The 13,728-nt window shown below is 42.8% G+C and overlaps 1 protein-coding gene across 1 annotated transcript in view; it reads left to right on the top strand.

The window, feature by feature from the left end:
* Positions 1-9,574: 9,574 nt before the first annotated feature.
* Positions 9,575-13,728, top strand: part of IL6ST (interleukin 6 cytokine family signal transducer) — a 70,048-nt gene continuing 65,894 nt past the window's right edge. Inside the window, exon 1 of the mRNA XM_040262548.1 lies at positions 9,575-9,812. The gene's annotated coding sequence lies outside the window, so the exon portion shown is untranslated. The remainder of the gene's footprint in view (positions 9,813-13,728) is intronic.

Here is a 13,728-nt window from a genome sequence, read left to right as displayed (position 1 = left end):
TTGCGACCCCATGAATCGCAGCACACCAGGCCTCCCTGTCCATCACCAACTCCCGGAGTTCACTCAGACTCACATCCATTGAGTCAGTGATGCCATCCAGCCATCTCATCCTCTGTTGACCCCTTCTCCTCCTGCCCCCAATCCCTCCCAGCATCAGAGTCTTTTCCAATGACTCAACTCTTCGCATGAGGTGGCCAAATACTGGAGTTTCAGCTTTAGCATCATTCCTTCCAAAGAAATCCCAGGGCTGATCTCCTTCAGAATGGACTGGTTGGATCTCCTTGCAGTCCAAGGGACTCTCAAGAGTCTTCTCTAACACCACAGTTCAAAAGCATCAGTTCTTCGGCACTCAGCCTTCTTCACAGTCCAACTCTCACATCCATACATGACCATTGGAGAAACCATAGCCTTGACTAGACAGACCTCAGTCGGCAAAGTAATGTCTCTGCTTTTGAATATGCTATCTAGGTTGGTCATAACTTTTCTTCCAAGGAGTAAGCGTCTTTTAATTTCATGGCTGCAATCACCATCTGCAGTGATCTTGGAGCCCCCCAAAATAAAGTCTGACACTGCTTCCACTGTTTCCCCATCTATTTCCCATGAAGTGATGGGACCAGATGCTATTATTTTCGTTTTCTGAATGTTGAGCTTTAAGCCAACTTTTTCACTCTCTACTTTTACTTTCATCAAGAGGCTTTTTAGTTCCTCTGCACTTGCTGCCATAAGACCTTCGACAGAGTAGTACTTATTTCATTTCAAACTCTCTTGCTTTACTATAGTTATTCATTAAAATGAAATCAAATAAGAAATAACATTAAGACATTTCTGCTAACATCTCAATTTTAAAATGACAGTCATAAAACTCTGGTATTACAGGTCTGAATATGGTCAGAAATAGTATGAGTGGCCTTCTAGTAACTAGAAGGGAGGAGGAGGGGTTTTTTGAGGTTCTGGTCATGTTCTGGTTCTTGATGTAGATGGAAGTTATATGGCTGTATTCAGTTTGTGAACATTTTTCAAACTGTGCCCTTATAGTATGCTCATTTTTCTGAATATATATTATGCTTAAGTAGTATTTTAAGTGTTTAAGTGATTTTGAGTTGATCTTTGTGTATGGTGTGAGGATGTGTTCTAACTTCATTGATTTACATGTAACTGTTCAACTTTACTGTCTGAGCCTCTACAGAAGCCTGGACTTTCCCAGCACCACTTACTGAGAGACAGTCTCATCTTCATTGTATTAATATATTCTGGCCTCCTTTGCCAAAGATTAATTGACTGTAGGTGTGTGGGTTTATTTCTGGGCTCTCTATTCTGTTCCAGTGATCCATTTGTCTGTTTTTATGCCAATACCATGCTGTTTTCATTACAGTAACTTTGTATTCAGTAGCATTTTTGAAATGGAGAAGTAATGTTGCTAAGTTTTGTTGCCATAAAATGAATTTTTCCTGTTTTCTAGCTTAGAAATTTACCTACTACTTAAGTTCGTATTTCATTATAAACTTCTTTTATTAAGAGGATTACAATGTGCCTTAAATAGCTTCATTTTGAAACATATATTGAATTAATTACATTTAATTCTTTTCAGTGAATTAGATGCTATTAGGTTCCAAAGATATTAACACATACAGCAATACTGTCTCCAGTTCTTTAGCTGATGTTTAATTTTTTTAATTTTCCAAGGTATTTCATGCTAATAATGAAAAATATAAAACTACGAACAAAGCTAGTGGAGGTGATGGAATTCCAATTGAGCTATTTCAAATCCTGGAAGATGATGCTGTGAAAGTGCTGCACTCAATATGCCAGCAAATTTGGAAAACTTAGCAGTGGCCACAGGACTGGGAAAGTCAGTTTTCATTCCAATCCCAAAGAAAGGCAATGCCAAAGAATGCTCAAACTACCACACAATTGCACTCATCTCACATGCTAGTAAAGTAATGCTCAAAATTCTCCAAGCCAGGATTCAGCAATACGTGAACTGTGAACTTCCAGATGTTCAAGCTGGTTTTAGAAAAGGCAGAGGAACCAGAGATCAAATGGCCAGCATCCACTGGATCATCGAAAAAGCAAGAGAGTTCCAGAAAAAACATCTATTTCTGCTTTATTGACTACGCCAAAGCCTTTGACTGTGTAGATCACAATAAACTGGAAAATTCTGAAAGAGATGGGAATACCAGACCACCTGACCTGCCTCTTGAGAAACCCGTATGGAGGTCAGGAAGCAACAGTTAGAACTGGACATGGAACAACAGACTGGTTTCAAATAGGAAAAGGAGTACGTCAAGGATGTATATTGTCACCCTGCTTATTTAACTTCTATGCAGAATACCTCATGAGAAACACTGGGCTGGAAGAAGCACAAGCTGGAATCAAGATTGCCGGGAGAAATATCAATCACCTCAGATATGCAGATGACACCACCCTTATGGCAGAAAGTGAAGAGGAACTAAAAAGCCTCTTGATGAAAGTGAAAGAGGAGAGTGAAAAAGTTGGCTTAAAGCTCAACATTCAGAAAACGAAGATCATGGCATCTGGTCCCATCACTTCATGGGAAATAGATGGGGAAACAGTGGAAACAGTGTCAGACTTTATTTTTTTTGGCTCCAAGATCACTGCAGATGGTGATTGCAGCCATGAAATTAAAAGATGCTTACTCCTTGGAAGGAAAGTATGACCAACCTAGATAGCATATTGAAAAGTAGAGACATTACTTGGCCAACAAAGGTCCGTCTAGTCAAGGCTATGGTTTTTCCAGTGGTCATGTATGGACATGAGAGTTGGACTATGAAGAAAGCTGAGCACTGAAGAATTGATGCTTTCTCCAACTGTGGTGTTGGAGAAGACTCTTGAGACTGCAAAGAGGTCCAACCAGTCCATCCTAAAGGAGATCAGTCCTGGGTGTTCACTGGAAGCACTGATGCTGAAGCTCCAATACTCCGACCACCTCATGCAAAGAGTTGACTCACTGGAAAAGACCCTGCTGCTGGGAGGGATTGAGGGCAGGAGGAGAAGGGGTCAACAGAGGATGAGATGGCTGGATGGCATCACTGACTCGATGGACATGAGTTTGAGTAGTCTCCAGGAGTTGGTGATGAACAGGGAGGCCTGGCATGCTGCGATTCATGGGGTTGCAAAGAGTCGGACACAACTGAGCAGCTGAACTGAACTGAGGGGACTGAACCTGGTAAAAGCAGGACCAAAAACTTAGAAGGAGGGAAACTTTTAAAAGAATAAGATTGTTCTTCTTGGGCATTCGGAAGAGAGGAAAAAGATACTCAAAAATGATGGCCCTGGTTTTTCCAGGGAATAATGAAACAAGTCTCTGCAATAGTGTTGGGATAGAGCTGCCAGTTCAGGGAACTAGGATATAACCCTGAAAAGGTGCCATGGCTGAAGGTCAAGGGAATTAAAGATACTAGTGAGTTCAGTTCAGTTCAGTTTAGTTCAGTTGCTCAGTCGTGTCCCAGTCTTTGTGACCCCCATGAATCGCAGCACGCCAGGCCTCCCTGTCCATCACCATCTCCCGGAGTTCACTCAGACTCACGTCCATCGAGTCAGTGATGCCATCCAGCCATCTCATCCTCTGTTGACCCCTTCTCCTCCTGCCCCCAATCCCTCCCAGCATCAGAGTCTTTTCCAATGAGTCAACTCTTCTCATGAGGTGGCCAAAGTACCGGAGTTTCAGTTTTAGCATCATTCCTTCCAAAGAAATCCCAGGGCTGATCTCCTTCAGAATGGACTGGTTGGATCTCCTTGCAGTCCAAGGGACTCTCAAGAGTCTTCTCCAACACCACAGTTCAAAAGCATCAGTTCTTCAGCACTCAGCCTTCTTCACAGTCCAACTCTCACATCCATACATGACCACTAGAAAAACCATAGCCTTGACTAGACGGACCTCAGTCGGCAAAGTAATGTCTCTGCTTTTGAATATACTATCTAGGTTGGTCATAACTTTTCTTCCAAGGAGTAAGCGTCTTTTAATTTCATGGCTGCAATCACCATCTGCAGTGATCTTGGAGCCAAAAAAAAAATAAAGTCTGACACTGTTTCCACTGTTTCCCCTTCTATTTCCCATGAGGTGATAGGACCATATGCCATGATCTTCGTTTTCTGAATGTTGAACTTTAAGCCAACTTTTTCACTCTCCTCTTTCACTTTCATCAGGAGGCTCTTTAGTCCTTCACTTTCTGCCATAAGGGTGGTGTCATCTGCATATCTGAGGTGATTGATATTTCTCCCGGCAGTCTTGATTCTAGCTTGTGTTTCCTCCAGCCCAGCGTTTCTCATGATGTACTCTGCATAGAAGTTAAATAAGCAGAGTGACAATATACAGCCTTGACGTAGTCCTTTTCCTATTTGGAATCAGTCTGTTGTTCCATGTCCAGTTCTAACTATTGCTTCCTGACCTGCATACAGATTTGTCAAGAGGCAGGTCAGGTGGTCTGGTATTCCCATCTCTTTCAGAATTTTCCACAGTTTATTGTGATCCACACAGTCAAAGGCTTTGGCATAGTCAATGAAGCAGAAATAGATGTTTTTCTGGAACTCTCTTGCTTTTTTGATGATCCAGCGGATGTTGGCAATTTGATCTCTGGTTCCTCTGCCTTTTGTAAAACCAGCTTAAACATCAGGGAGTTCACGGTTCACGTATTGCTGAAGCCTGGCTTGGAGTGCTACTAAAATGGTTGATAAAAGGGTTCTCAGAGTTTAGGAAGATAAGAGAAGGTGGGAAGTAACTGATAAACCATGAGAAAAAAGATTGGAGGTCACACTAAGGACAAATGACAGACTCAAGAAGCAGAAGGTGGGTGGCTGTGGGTAGAGAGGGAAACTCACAATCCAAAATTTTGCAGGTAGTATACTTTCATCTGATGACTATCCTCAGGGTGTGGCTACACGTGTGGGTTCCTGATATAGAGTGAAGTTGAAGATGACTGAAAAAAAAAAAGATGAGAAATTGTGAGGTCAGGGTGCTAATGAGTCATTATCGTGGATGCTGAAATCATTGGGTTGATGAAGGACTTGGGGATAGTTCAAGGCTGACACAGAGTTTCAGAAACACAGTTGGGCACAGGCAGGGAAGTGGATGGCCAACCTGGGCAGGGCCAGATTTATGCAAAGAGCAAGGCAGGCAGTTGGTTTTTGAAATTTATCACCTTTGTTTGTTCTGTAGCATTATCCCTTACTTTTGTTCATTTACTCTCAAGTAGCCTCCAAGTTCTCATGTTGTCCTCTCACTGTACAGGTTCCACCTCTGCTTCTGATATATCTAAAATCCTGAATAAGTTTCAAAGCACAAATGGAAAATTCTCAATTGTTATGTCACTTTTTCCCACATTTCTTTGCATTTTACAGGGTATTCTAATGACAAATCCTTATCCTGAAAGTGGCTGTTTCAGGACCAGTACCTTACAGAAGTTTTGCAAAGTCATGTAACTCCAGCCCAGGGGAGATGAGCTCTTGCTGTCCTGAAAAATCTATCTCCAATATTGATTTATTGTTTTAGCCAAGGACTTTAACCATTCCCAGGGCTTCCATGATGGCTTGGCAGTAAAGAATTCTCCGGCAATGCAGGAGATACGGTTTGACCCCTGGGTCAGGAAGATCCCCTGGAGGAGGAAATGGCAACCCACTCTAGTATTCTTGCCTGGAAAACTCCATGGACAGAAGAGCCTGGCAGGCTATATAGTCCGTGGGGTTGCAGTGTCAGACATGATGGAGTGAAGCACACAAATTAACCATTCCCCACAAAATGTGAGTTTTTTATGGGTTAATGTTAGCCAATATAAAGATATCCACAAAAGAACTAACTCAGTTCTTTGCTTTCCTGCCTAGTGTACAATACAGGCTAGTGTGCTGTGAGATATTGATTCCCTCTATCTACTTCTATGCCAGAGAAGTATTGTCATTTTCAGTATACACTGCAATAGAAACAAAAAGGTTGAGGAAGCACTTTCATAGTAGACATTCAAGAAAGATAACAGCAGATGTTTATTGAGCATCTGCTGTGTGCCAAACATTTCATGTATTTTAGTTCATTTAACCTTGGTAGCAATTCTATTAGGTTGGTACTGTCAACTACAAATTGGCATTTGCCATCTATCTATACACAGATTAAAACATTTACGGCTGCAGCTGCTAATTTTCAACACCTCCTGAAAGGAGTTCAGGAGGTCAGAGCAGAAATGAGGCATTCTGTGCTCTGGGAAAAACTGGCAGGACAGGTCTTCAGATGGTTAGGTATTTTCAGGAGCTGATTTCAAGAGCCCAGTTCTTGTATCTCTTCATATCTAGAAAAGCACCAAAATCCTTCCTGGTGATGACTGTTCCTTGTGAGTAGCAGAAACCTGAAAAAAAAAAAAAATAATAAGTGCTTTAGTGCATGTACTCCCCTTTCACCAAAATCCCGGGTATATGGACCTTTCCCCTACCTCTTTGAAGCAGTTTCTCAGAGGTATCTGAAGTGCTGTCTCCTGCACTATTGTCTTCTGCTGCCGCTGCTGCTAAGTCGCTTCAGTCGTTTCCAACTCTGTGTGACCCCATAGATGGCAGCCCACCAGGCTCCTCCATCCATGGGATTTTCCAGGTGAGAGTACTGGAGTGGGTTGCCATTGCCTTCTCCGGAGCAATTGTCTTCATTTTGCCCCAAATGAAACTTAACTTGCAACTCTCACATTTTACACTTTTTTAAAGTTGATGGTACTGTTTTCTTCTCATTTGATTGAAGAATCTGAGAAGACCTACCCAAGTTCATAGATATGGAAGGTAGCAGCACCAGTATTCAAACCCATGCAATTTGAAAACAGAAAATACACTTAACTGGTATATATTGCCCCTAAATAAATGTCCATTAGATCTAAATGAAATTTTAAGTTGGTTTTTTTTTTTTTTTTTTTTGGTGGCTATGTTGGGTCTTTGCTGCTGCATGGGTTTTTCTCCAGTTGTGGCGAGCAGGGGCTACTCTGTAGCTCTCTAGTTGCAGTTCGCAGGCTTCTCATTATGGTGGCTTCTCTTGTTGCAGAGCATAGGTTCTAAGGTGTGCAGGCTTCAGTTGTTGCAGCACATGAGCTCAGTAGTTGTGGCTCCCCAGCTCTAGAGCACAGGCTCAATGGTTGTGGCACACAGACTCAGTTGCTCCGCAGTACGTGGGATGATCCCAGATCAGGGATCAAACCTGTGTCTCCTGCATTGGCAGGCAAATTCTTTACCACTGACCCACCAGCTGCTGCTGCTGCTGCTAAGTCGTTTCAGTCGTGTCTGACTCTGTGCGACCCCATGGACTGCAACCTACCAGGCTCCTCCGTCCTGGGATTTTCCAGGTAAGAGTACTGGAGTGGGTTGCCATTAAGCCCCAAATACTTTTTTTTTTAATTTTTAAAATTGAATAATGCTTTATTTACAATGTTGTGTTAGATTCAAGAGTATAGCAAAGTGATTCAGTTACATATACTATTTTTTTCAGATTATTTTCCCTTATTGTTGGTGTTCAGTCACTAACCTGTGTCCAGCTCTTTGAACCCCCATGGACAGAAGCACACCAGGCTTCCCTGTCCTCCACCATCTCCCTGAGTTTGCTCAAACTCATGTCTGTTGAGTCTGTAATGCCATCCAACCATCTCATCCTGTCGCCCGCTCTCCTTTTGCCCTCTATCTTTCCCAGCATGAAAGTCCAATGAGTTGGCTCTTCGAATCATGTGGTCAAAGTATTGGAGCTTCAGCTTCAGCCCTTCCAATTAATATTCAGGACTGATTTCCTTTTGAATTGACTGGTTTGACCTCCTTGCAGTCCAAGGGACTCTCAAGAGTTTTCTCCAGCACCAGTTTGACAGCATCAGTTTGGCGCTCAGCCTTCTTTACAGTCCATCTCTCACATCCATACATGAGTACTGGAAAAACCATAGCTTTGACAAGACGGACCTTTGTTGGCAAAGAATGTCTCTGCTTTTTAATATGCTGTCTAGGTTGGTCATAGCTTTTCTTCCAAGGAGCAAGTGTCTTTTAATTTCATGGCTGCAGTCACTGTCCACAGTGATTTTGGACACCAAGAAAATAAAATCTGTCACTGTTTCCACTTTTTCCCCATCTTTTTGTCATGGAGTGATGAACAGGGTGCCATGATTTTAGTGTGTTTTTTTTTTTTCCCATAATCTTAGTTTTTGAATGTTGAGTTTTAAGCCAGCTTTTTCACTCTCCTCTTTCACTTTCATCAAGAGACTCTTTAGTTCCTCTTAACTTTCTGCCTTTAGGGTAGTATCATCTGCGTATCTGAGGTTGTTGATATTGACTGTAGTTCCCTGTGCTATACAGTAGGTCCTTGGTTATCTGATTTATATATAGTAGTGTGCATATAAAACTCCTAATTTATCCCCCCTCATTTAACATTTTGTAAGTTTGTTTTAAAATAAATATACCCATAAATGTCTGAGTTAGAATACAATCCAGTCACTCTCTGGAGGTTAGATATAGGATGACAGGAAGTAGCAAGAACCAAACACACAATGGAGCTTTGTCTCTTCTGCAGCACAACTCCCGAGCTGGCCTGGGACTCCCTTAGCTAGACACAAAACAGGCCCACTTTCCTGTGTTTTAAAAAGTATCTGATCAACTAGGAGATCATAATTTGCTTTGCGTTTTACTGTATCTGAATCCTCAATATAATGAAGAACGTTACAATTGTTAATTTATGGACATAATTTGTTCAATTATTGCCCTCCAATAGCCTGCCATTCTTCCACAAAAGGCGCTGGCCTTGCGTGTGTTTCTTGATACACACACACACACACAAACACACACACACCATTTATCTTTTAAGCTTCTCATCTTACTTTGAAAAAAATATATACCAAAGTGAGCCTAAAGGTTTATTTCCCAGACCACTAGCGGGAAAGAGAAAAGTTGTAATGAAATTTGTTTTTATTTGGTATTTTTGTCACAGATTGGAAGTACAAATTGCAAGAAAAACTAGTTTCTTGGCGTGTCACCAACTCAGGTTCTCTGATCGATCACACCCAAACATATTTATTAACTTAAAAATATATGTCATGGCAAGGTTCTTTTACGTAAGGCTTGGAGCCGAAGCCGCCACAATCTGCGGTAATGTCACATGGAATCATTGTCACCGAGCCCTTCACATTCCCTGAGGAACTCCCACGCTTCCCCAGTCCCCAAGGACAGCCGGCAGTCCCTCGCGGTTCCGAGGTCCCTGGGGAAGGCACTGAACGCAGGCCAAAAGAGCCGCGGCAAGAAGTGAGGACGGACGGCACGGGTAGCACCCGGGCTTTAGTTCATGACCCCGTTATTCCACGGAAAAATGGAACATTCCGCTCCTTCCGCCCGCAGAGGGGAGGTGGGGGAACCCTTCGATCTAGTCTGGGAGAGGCGACGCGGACGCAGCCACCGGAATCCGGGACGCCAGGAACCGCGTTACGGGAATAGCAGCCGCTCGGAGTACCGCCTCCTCGTTTTCGGGCTACCGCTGAGCCAATGCCGGAGCGCGCCGAGTATCACAGAGGCCAGTCAGCTTACAGAGTCCAAGTCGGGGGGCGGGGCGTTACGGGGCGCCGCGGGGCGGGGTCAGGGAGCGCCTTGCCCCGCAGCGGGAGGAGGGACGCGTGCCGCGTCTGCTGGAAGGTCCCGGGAGCTAGCCGGAGCTGAGGCAAGGAGCCGACAGGCCCGCGGAGCCGCGCGGGGAAGGCCCGGGCGCAGCTGAGCTTGGGGCCGCGGCTGCTGGCCGACGGACTCGGCCGGGCCAGGCGCCGAGTGGGACGTGCTCTGTGGAGACGCGGAGGAGCGAGTCACCGCGGCCTGAGGTGAGGAGGGGCCTTGGCCGGGTTGAAGGGCCGTGTAGCCGGAGGGTGAGGGCTGCGTCGGGGCGGCCGGGTCAGGGGACTCGAGGGGGCCATCCTTCTCCGGGAGAGGGGCGCCCCGACAGCGCGCGCCCCAAACTTCTTGTTACCCCAGCCTGGAAATCCCCACATTCCTTTATCTCCCTGTTCCCACATCTCCGAATTTGATCTCCACAAGTTTATCACCTAGATTTCCCAACGCTAAAAAAAGCCTCACTTACACACAAGTACACACGCACAAACCGCACACACACACCCCTTCTTAAGCCTCTAGTTTCCAACACCTTTCTTGACTCTACCCCTTTTGGCTACCAAGTCCCCGGTTTCCCCCGGTTCCTCTTCTATCTCCCTTAAATTCCATTAGCCCCGCACTTGACCCTTCATTTTCATCTCGGAGATTAATTTCCTTTTCATCATTGTAACGCTTCAACATTGCTGAAAGTTACACCGTGTACTAACATTCCTCTCTAATGCCTCTTTTCATCTTTTGATTGCTTACAGAGCCAGGCCCTAATGAACCCCACATATCAGTGTGTCCTAAAGGCGCCGGATTTTTAAAAAATTATATCACCCTTCCCCCAAGTTTAAAGATCATTCCAAGCAGCAGAGTTCTGTTTTTCAGTATTTTTTCGAATTGAAAAAGAACAAAATCACAGCTTAAAGATAAGACCTGCCACTTTTGTTCTTTTCTTATTCCCATTTCGGTTTAATTTGTGTAGTATTGGGCATTTCAGCGATTATACTGCTTTAAAATAATTGTTAGGATGCCAGGATGAAATTCTAAAAGATTGGAGTGTTTGGTTTAGTCAGTACTGTAAACAAACCCTTTAGACTGTGTGACTGCCAGCTTCAAGTTGGAACAACTCTTAATTTGAAATTACTGACTCAGATCATCATATGAGCCATTCGCCATTATCATAATTTCTTAAATTCATGTTAATTCCTATTTGGAAGTATTTTTGAACTGTAAACTGGAATACTACAATTATAGAACCAACTTGCTATTAAGTTAAATTGTGCTTTCCAAATATTTCTCTTTGGGGACAATTTTGAATACTTGTTTTTAATCACAAGTGGAAGAAAAAATTACTGGATGGAGAAAGTGTCATAAAAGATGAATTTTGTGGTAGAATTTTTGCTTCATCCCAATTCTGTATTATTGACTCTACATGTTTAATTTTCTCATAGGTAATTTAGAATATACATGGCTAATTTAATACATTTTCTTGTGTACTGAAAAATGTGTTCAGTTATTTATGAATTACCATATTTTCAATTTATTTAAAATTTTTCCAAGGGAATTTACATTTCAGTTAAATGTTAGGGTGGATGTCGATTGTCCTATACCTGTGAAATTGATGTTACAGTACACACTTTATAAAGAAGGAAACTAAAGCTCAGTGTCCCTTTGAAACCTAGACCTGTAATTCCAAATCCTGCACTCTCAATCAGTCATTTTGTCATGCTAACACGTTTCTCGTAGAGGGTCCACTGCTACAATTTGGGAAGAACTCCCCAAAATTCCTCTGCAGGGAGGGTTTTTTTCTCCCAGAAAGCTATTTGAGAGCAGCTTATTTTAATGGGAGTCAGAATTCCCTGGCGCTGATACATTTGCAGTTTGGCTCTTAGAGAAGCATGGAATGTTCTCCCAGTCTTCTCCATTTCTTTGATTGCAAAGACATTTTGATCAGAGTTGAAGTTTCTACTGAGCTTTATTATTTTGCATAACAAGTACTACGCACTTGGTAGTTACTGTAGGAACTCAGAAAGGTGCATGAATTGTCCTTAGGACCTTCAAAGAGTTTACAGCAGTTGGGTAGACATTTTGTGAAAAACAACAAGGATGCCAGGTAGTTTTAATTAAATGCAGAGTGATACAGAAGATGCTATAAATATCCAGATTAGGCAGTAATCATTTATGGGTTGAAATGATCAAAGGATTTACCAGAGGTCATCAACCTTAAAAACTGGGTAGGTGGTGGTTTAGTTGCTAAGTCGTGGCCAACTCTTTCGACCCCGTGAACTGTAGCTTGCCAGGCTCTTCTGTCCATGGGATTTTCCAGGCAAGAATACTGGAGTGGGTGAAACCTGGGTAAGATTTGGATAAAGGGAAAAATGAAAGGAGCCCATTGCAAATAGAAGTCAATGTGGAAAGGGTCAAAAATAATCAAGGTATAGTAATCATAGTAGTACAATGTGTGTGTAATGCTTATTTTGTGTCAGTCACTGTTTTGAACACTTTGCTTATATTAATTCATTTAATCTTTATAACCTTATAAAGTAGATCTTATTATTTTCTTTTTATAAAGAAAGAAGCCAAGGCATAGAGAGCTTAATTAACTCACCCGGTGCCACAGGGCTGTTAAGTGGTGGTAGTTATTGTTCATTTGCTAAGTTGATTCTGACTCTTTGCAGACTCGTGAACTGCAGCAAGCCAGGCTTCCCTGTCCTTCACTATCTTCCAGAGTTTGCTCAAACTCGTATCCATTGAGTCAGTGATGCCATCCAACCATCTCATCCCCTGTCACCTCTTTCTCCTCTTGCCTTAGACCTTTCCTAGCAGCAGGGTCTTTTCCAGTGAGTCATCTCTTCACATCAGGTGGCCTAACTATTGGAGCTTCTGCTTCAGCATCAGTCCTTCCAGTGAATATTAAGGGTTAATTTCCTTTAGGATGGACTGGTTTGATCTCCTTACTGTCCAAGAGACTCTCAAGAGTCTTCTCCAACACCACAGTTTGAAAGGATCAATTCTTCAGTGCTCAGCCTTCTTTATGGTCCAACTCTCACATCCATATATGACGTCTGGAAAAACCATGGCTTTGACTAGATGGACCTTTGTTGACAAAGTGATGTCTTTGCTTTTTAATACACTGCCGAGGTTTGTCGTGGCTTTTCTTCCAAGGAGCAAGTGTCGTTTAATTTCATGTCTTCTGTCACTGTCTGTAGTGATTTTGGAGCCCAAGAAAATAAAACCTGTCACCGTTTCCACTTTTTCCCCATCTATTTGCCATGAAGTGATGGGACTGGATGCCATGATCTTGGTTTTTGAATGTTGAGTTTTAAGCCAGCTTTTTCACTCTCCCCTTTCACCTTCATCAGGAGGCTCCTTAGTTCCTCTTCTCTTTCTGCCATTGAAGTGGTATCTTCTGAGGTATATCCAGAATTTATACCTAGACATCCTGACTTCAGAATCTGAGCTCCTAAAGCTGATAAGTATACTACTTCTTCATACAGTATACTTGAGTGACAGCTGGAATAATATGGCCATTCCAGGAGGTCTTTTAAAACCCACTCTTAATTGTCCTCTGTGCTTCAGAGGGCTTCCTTGTTGGCTCAGTGGTAAAGAATCCACTTACCAATGCAGGAGATGTGAGTTCAGTCCCTGGGTCTCGAAGATCTCCTGGAGAAGGAAATGGCAACCCACTCCAGTCTGCTTGTCTGGGAAATCCCATGGACAGAGGAACCTGGCAGGCTGCAGTCCATGGGGTTGTAAAAGAATCGTACATGACTTAGTGACTAAACAACAGCAACAGTGTGCTTTAAAGTTTGTTAGATTCTCAGGATATGAAAAATATAAACAAAAATTACAATGCAAATGCTGTGGATCCTGTTAGGGAACTGTATACAAGTGCTTTGGGAGCAAAGATGTTTATGGGAGTGGGGAGGAATTCCACAGAAGAGATAATGTTTCTTCTGAGTTATAAACAATTAGTACAAAGCAGAGTTTGGGGAAAGATATTTCTAGAGTCAAGGAATAGCATTTGTGGAAGCACACTCTGAAAAACAGTGTGTTAGAGAAAGCAGTAGTTTGCTGTGACTTGAGCTTAAAGTCTGTAAGGGTAGCTAGTAGGATATGACATAAGGAAAGAGCAAATTGTGT

Source organism: Oryx dammah, unplaced genomic scaffold (genome assembly GCF_014754425.2).
Source record: "Oryx dammah isolate SB20612 unplaced genomic scaffold, SCBI_Odam_1.1 HiC_scaffold_20, whole genome shotgun sequence".
In the NCBI taxonomy this organism is placed as follows: Eukaryota; Metazoa; Chordata; class Mammalia; order Artiodactyla; family Bovidae; genus Oryx; species Oryx dammah.
This window is presented reverse-complemented; position numbering and strand designations above follow the sequence as displayed.